The sequence below is a fragment of the Pundamilia nyererei genome, unplaced genomic scaffold (genome assembly GCF_000239375.1).
Source record: "Pundamilia nyererei isolate P.nyererei 1_Seehausen unplaced genomic scaffold, PunNye1.0 scaffold00047, whole genome shotgun sequence".
NCBI lineage: Eukaryota > Metazoa > Chordata > Actinopteri > Cichliformes > Cichlidae > Pundamilia > Pundamilia nyererei.
In genome coordinates this window covers 3,680,476-3,688,115 of record NW_005187448.1, presented here as the reverse complement: position 1 = coordinate 3,688,115, position 7,640 = coordinate 3,680,476, and positions in this window count along the sequence as shown.

The window sequence follows — 7,640 nt, the reverse complement described above, 5'->3', positions numbered from 1 at the left end:
TGTGCGCTGTAACTTTTTAATGGCAAAATATTGAAGAGTCTGCTTTAAAATGACATCATTTGCAGCTACCTCCTCTGTGTTAATTGGTCCATTGTGTACCATTCCTCCTGACAGAACTACTTGCCTCAGCTATAATGTTGGGGTGTCTGCCCTAAATGTGTCTCTTGAGGTGATGCGGCAGGATTGGGCTGAACTCAGAGGTCCGACTGGGCCACTACAAAAGTTTATTTTATTATTTTGATTTTTAGTGTTATTGTCCTGCTCTATCACTCAACTTCCACTAAGCTTCAGGGTGTTGCAAGAGCCACACCTGCATTATCGCGTGAGATGTCTTAATAAAAGTGGGAATTTCACCCTCCATTCCATCATGGCAAGTCCCCATCAAGGCCCCCGAAATATGATGGTGCTGTTTCTACTCTGGGATCATGTTTTCATAATTGTGTTGGTTTACAATTGTTAATAAACAGTTGCTGCGTGTCAAGGCATGCAAATGTAAGTAAGATGATCATGTGTTTCGAGAGGAGCGGCTTGATAATGTATGCCCTGTGATGGATAGCATGTTCTGTGTAAGCGAGGGCAATGATTTGGGTATGATTTGGGTATTTATGCATATGTAGTCATAAACAAAGATGGTAAGAGACACAGTGGTACTACATATTTTCCATAATCATCATTTGTAGCTCCAAATCCTACTATGTTTTCCAACAGCCTCCACTGTGTTTGTTTGAATTAGCTGGTCATTATGGATGAGAACAGCAATTGTGTGATATTATTTTAAATGGAAAGAAAAAAGATGGAACCGTTTTGTTTGACTAGTTTACACAAACCTGGTGTCACTTCCACAGTCTCACATGCAGATGTTTGCCCTGGGCCTTTCGGCATACTCTGGGTGCTCAGTGAGTCACAGTCACAGTGAGTGAAAACCAATAAGTGCAAAATGAATCTTGAAAAGGGCACACAAACCATGGTCTCCTGCTTAATTATCTTGTAATTACAGCACTTTATCTTATATATTACAGGACCCGCAACCCACCGTACATCTGTTATTGGGCCACACGATCTGTAATTTAAGTACTTCCCTTTTAAGTGCTTCTCTGTGTAAGCAGTCAAGTTGGCCTCTCCTCTTTTGCATTAAGTTCTTTATGCAAATCAGAAGCGCTCAACATGACTCACCTCACCTAAAAACTCCCAAAAAGCCTTTTAAACTAACCACTGACAACCGCACACAAGGGGAGCTTCAGCCACTACAAGAGTTACCTCTCATCACAGTTTTTTGTTGTTTTTTTTTTTCAAAACCAGATTTGGCTGAACTGTGGGAGCAGGAGGGCACCAGTCAGTCATCCACTGGTACACTCTACAAACATCCCTTCACATATCATTGACTTTATCATTAATTCAAACAGTTTGTTTTCTCTGGTAATCCAATATCTCCTCAACCATCCAGAGACTGACGTCAAAGGGCACCTTTTGTGTATCTTTGGAAGCCTGTGGCTTTGAAAAAAATGGCAGTATTTACTGTATCCACTGAACAAGAGAATGGCATTGTTTACATGTAAATACAGATATTTTGGGAGTTCACGCGTTTGCAGACGCTGTACGTCTGCAAACGCTGTAGCCAGTTGGCTTAGCTGAACAATTATATTAGTTACAATATGACAAAAGATGCCGAAACGCACCTCCAAAGCTCAACAACTGATACATAATATTTCATACTTTTAATAACCTAAGGATGACTTGACAGCATCATTGCTTTTTTGCTTAGTTAAAAAAGACAGGTGCATTTAATAGTGAGCATTATATCCAAGGTCTGAGAGGAAGGGTGATATTTTATTAATAAGATAAATCCTCGCACTCCATGTGTGTGTGTGTGTGTGTGTGTGTTTGTAAGTGTACTAAAACGTGAATAGGAGTTTTACTTAAGCAAAAAAAAAAGAAAAATGCCAAACCCAAACTACAGGCTCGGTAATGCAGCTCTGTGGGGAGAGGATCTCACAGTCATCCAACACCAGCCCCAAATAAGATTACAGTGCAGAAAATACTGAGGTTATCAAATTCTCTGCTGTGTTTCCCACAGCTCTTCGCCCCACATGAAAGAGGCGGCAGCAGTGAGTGCCCCTCACTGAATCTCTCTCTCAAAATTTCAAGGTTAGAAATGTAACTCAAGTGGCATGTTGACATTTTTAATATTCACTTAACATCCCCGCCCAGCTCCATGATCAGTGCTTGACTTGGGTGAAAGCTTTTCAGCACCTCCCACAGATGGTTTTACAGTAATAAAAAAAGAAATTCCAGCCGCCTACGCAACATCACAGAATTATAAGCGGCTCCATTTGCAGACAAAAATAGAAAAGAAAAAGTAAAGAACCCACATCCTGTTGCCTTAAGTGTTAGTGAGTGGGGTTTGCTGTTAGGTGCAAATTTTTTTCACCACAGACTTTGGTAGCAATTAATGCTGATCTTAAAAAAGAAAAAACATTTCTGATGAGTCTTATCTTTCTGCTTGTGGGTGTGGAGATACTGAAGGAGTTCTTGATAATGATGAAGACTCCCCCTGCTTCCTTTTCTCAATATGTGCTCCTTTTGTTGCTTGACAACAGTAACAGAGAAGTTCTTTGACAGCAGCGTGTACAGTAGCATCCCTGCTTGATCACAGCTTCCACATTAAATATTGATGCTTTACATTTTATTAGCTGTCAATACAAATTTCTAATTAGTCTACAAGGGTGATAATTAGCAGAATACAATGTGGAATGGCTGGGTATGCTTATTACTGCATAAACAAGGCTCCCACTATAGAATTTCCTCAGCTCGTATTCAGAGGAAGCAAGAAGAATAAAGTGAGACCTGAATAATTATAGCTTTCAAAACCCAAGTCAGCAGTTACCTTTGAAATCAGGCTCTTGTTCTCATTCACCTCAGCAGCACTGAACACTCCCTCAGTTTGGCATACAAAGGCATCACCGGGGAAACTGGTAGAGAATCACTGAAAGGGAAATGATATAATTAAATAGAGAAATGGGAGAGATGCGTCAGTTAGGGAGCAACTACACAGATGAGAGAAAAAAATAAAGGGAAATGGAAGGAGAGGTGGGAAAAAATGTGTGGGTTAATGACAAAACTCCGAATCTAATCTGTTTAAGAGGAGTGGTCAATCCTGTATCAAAGGACTTGGTGTGGCCTCTTGTGCATTTATCGCTTCTGGATGGGTCTTTTAAGTCACAGCCCATTTTGCTGCGATGTTCCTTTGAAAAGAGACTTTGGAAAAGCAGGTCCTGATGAGTTAAAGAAAACTGGGTCAAACATGTAGTTTCAGCTCTCTGTGGGAGAAGATGTTGTGCTACGGCTTTGGCTTCTTTGATGTCGGCTCAGTGATTTTGGAGGCTGCCAGGATCCAGTGTTGTAATAGAAAGAATTAATAATCAAGCCTAATTCTATAGCAGGGTACATCAAAACACTCCAGTATTCACTATGCACAATTTGAATACTAAAGGCTGTCTGTTTGAATTCCGACTGCTCGTCACTCATCACCGTTCCGCACACAGAAATTGTGTTGGGACCGACTGGTCCTCGCGTAACAGTTTGGATGCCACTAATCAGCCTCTGACACGCTCTGGGGAATAGTATGCAAAAATATTCTAGATGCTGTTGATTAGACAGCAGAAGCATTTCATCTTGTTTCATCAATTCATTCCTATTCGTGCCTGAGTGTTTGTCTTATTGTCTATAGCTTACATAATGTATAACTTACTGCTGACTCTGTTTTTGCAAAGAAACAAAGCTGTGCTTGTATTTCACTGCTGCACATCAGTTTACAAGGGCAGGCACGGCTGCATATTAAATTGACAGCTGTGATGAAATCAGGTGGTTGTCTTGGTCAAGCTGGTTGTTTTTTTGTTTTTTTGTCTGTTTGGTCTATTTGTCAGGCAATACTATGACTTCCTGTGACAGCCCTGTCAACCTTTGTTTAGTGGCTTAATTATGCCAAACTGTCATGAAACTGTTTTAACTACTACTTTTTAGATACATAATGTCTGTGAGACTCTGCAGAAAAATCTGGAGAAACCTAATGATTTGGGTTGTAAATAGTTTAGGTTTCTGCTGACCTGGTAGCAATCAGCTACTGACAGCAGAATTGCAGGCGTTATTCTGCCACGGCTTTAACGCATCTTCTAGAAACCACTGAGTTTTTCACAACAGCAACTAGAAAGTTACCACTTGACTTACTGCTCAGTTTATTGGATGTCGCAGATGTAAGTGTGCACATCTTGCACCTCTCAAGGCAGCATTATTACCTTTAAAAAGGTAATAAATGTTTCCATTTAGTTTTAGAGACGTTGATTCAATTTATGTGGTCAGTGTGGAAGCTGCAGCTTGTGTTGTAATACACTGAGACAAGTTTATAATGTTAGTCTACCCTTATTCATATAAACAAAGATCCAGTGCAATTCTGCATTACTTGTTTGTGTGCAGGGAATATGCACGCTCTGTAATGGCTCTTCACTGCATCTGCCTCGCAGCTGTGCGTACAGAAAATGTGTTGGCCAGTCTCCATAAAACAAACCCCACCGCCAACAACCCATGGGGATTTGTTGGTATAAAGGACCAACCTTAAGGCTGACATCCGCTCCGCCTACTGGAGGAAAAATGACCTGGCAGGTTACTTTTGCATCACTTAACTGCGCTGCATTAACATTGCATGTACGCTTGCATGTCTCGCTGCAGCATTCTTCCTGTTCACTGCCTCTCAATCAGATCTTTGACTGATATGTGGAGAGGCTGATATGTAATGGAGAGTTATGCACGCAGGTCATCTGAAGCTTTTTGAAATGACCAGAACATGAAGTAAACACTGTGAGAGGGACATGGTTTTCTTAACTTAACTGCCTCAAGCTGTGAAAAATCTCCATGAATAACAATCATTCCTCAGCAGAATTTGTAGGCACTTCAAAAACCAATATTCTCTTCGCCTCTCAATTAGAATATGACAACCCTGGGAATGAAAATAACACTATCTGTAATAGTTGAGTCAGACAGAAGGATGAGTGAGATTTGTGCAAATTGTTTTACTCAAAGACACTGTCACTTCTTCACAGAACAGCAATGCTACTTGTAGTCCTTAAAAAAGAAACTGAAAATTAATTTCAAAGGGTCATCTGCCTCTTGTCACTTCAAGTTCCTTTCAAGCCATCCAAGGTCTGAGAGGAAGGGTGATATTTTATTAATAAGATGAATCCTCGCACTTCATGGCCGCTTGCTTTTTCAAGAGCTCTATTGCACGTGAAGAAAGTGTGTGTGTGTGTGTGTGTGTGTGTGTGTGTGTGTGTGTGTGTGAGTGTGTGTGTGTGTGTGTGTTTACACAAATAGAGGGCTATTGGTGCTGCAGGAAATAATTACAGCAATGTGGAATGCATTATTCTTCCTTGTATGCTAGAAACCACCAGGCAATAAAAAGAGATTCCCTACCGAGGAGAGGATGAAATTCCAGTGAAATGTGCGAATGCATTATTAACATGAGAAGAAAAATGATTAGGGACCATTTTAATCTGTCATTTGAATCATCATGATTAAATTATCAAGGTATTCATCTATGCAGTGCACTCTTACCTACACGTTCAAACTGTAAATTGCTCATTTGAAGTTTCATTAAGTATTGTGTCCTTATTGTGTCCTTTATTATTTACACTTACACTAATGCTGCAGTCAATGCTGATTGTATTGTATTTATCCATCAGTTTACCAGTCCACCCTCCATCTCTGCTTTCATCCATCACAGATCCATCCATCTAGCCATCCTGTCCATCATCCCAACAGCCTATCACTCTGCATTCATATACCAACCTTCAGTCACACCTCCATGCATCCAAATACACATGTGACACCAGGTTCAGGTTTTTTTCTTTCAGTGTTTTCACGTGATATTCGCTTGGATTGCTTTTTGACCCTCGCGGTGCATGTGGCAGTCTTGATTAAGTGCTTCATTTTGGAGTAAAATGCATTTCTTATTCAACGTTATATGCACCCTCCATCATCCAGCGCCCTCCATGTTGGTTCCTATGGCAACAAATTCCAGTGTGGGAACTAATGCCTTTTAGAGTTTTTCACTCAAGGGAACATTTGTTTGGATATAAAGTCACTCACGTAGACTTAGAGACACATGACGCACTTATTTACCACAGTGAGGCCAAGCATTAAGTTTTAGCTGTCAGTAGAATGGAGAACTGGAGGTAAACAGATGAGACTGCTTTTGAAAAATCACCCAGTGAGCATTTTCTGCTCATTTTCCCTAAATCCTTTTAACCTGAGGCTTTGAAAAGCAAACAACTCAAATGTTTTACGCATGGCTCAGTCTACGTAATTCTGAAGACACTAATACTTGTGACAATAAGGTGAGGGTCCTCAGGGATCGAGACCTCCTTTTTAAGAGTGTTGGACTGGGGTAACCTGATAGCTGAGTGGTTAGAGTACACAACCCATGCGTGCATGCCGTTCGCAGGGAGTCCCCCAGTGCAGCTGGCTCTTATGCTTCTAAGACTGCTTCCTGCATCTATTTACTACGACTGTCAAATAAAGGCTTACCCACACTGTGGGTGAATGGAAAAGATACCGGGACAACAGGGTCATATAAGGACTGTTGGCTTTGGGATTTTAAAAACCTGCAGAATGAAGTGGCGTGAAAATGTTTTTTTTCCTCTAACATCTCAGGATTTACTTGGATACAACTGTCTTTGAGAAGAATTACCCTGGAAGTTTCTTAACTTGACAGATGCCTTTTCTGGTGGCTATTGCAGTTTCCTGCATTTTATCACACAGAAATGGAGAGAGTAAATTTTAAGAGTCACAACAAAGATCTGCCGAAATGCATTAAGGACACTCGTGGCCTCAAACGAATAACTGTCAATGCTGGCAGGGCACAAACTGCTGACAGACTCAGTGCTAGTAAAGCTGAGGTGTTACAAGACTGTGAAACAGCCAGTGGCACCTTCTCCTCTATTAGCATATTCATGCACAAGAACTGATTCTGAATGACACAACCCAACACACACGAACTGCAGCTGCAACCCCAGGCTTGGTGCTAACTTTAATGATATATGAAATCATTAAACATCCAGAAACGTTAGATCAGCTGGCCACAGTGCTGAGAGGCACCTTTTTTAAAAGAAAAAAAAATCTCTGCTTGTTAAATAAAATGCTGAGATCACAACTGGGAAAAACTAAAAACCTTTGCAGCCAATTTAAGATATCATTTATTTATTAGTTCACATATGTATTACCACGTTGGGCAATCAAATACCAGCTGCAAGAGCCGTTGCATCACACTAAAGACTGATTTGAATCACTGAGTATTTAGGTTGCTGCCCATTAATCACACCTGATGTTAGTGTGATGCATTGCCTTAAAAAGGTGATTTTTCAATTCAGGTTAAACACAAAATCATTTGTTAATAAATGTTCAGCCCAAAACTCTGACACTGAATCCATTTAATCTTTAATCTAGATAAGAACAGTCACAAACAAACATTGATAAGTGATCTGAAATCATATACAATCTGGAGTACTGTAGATTTTGTTATGCAGTATTGTTATTGTTATAACTCTGAAGGTAAATTTCACTGTAATCCACTGTAAAAAGAGGAAAAAAAC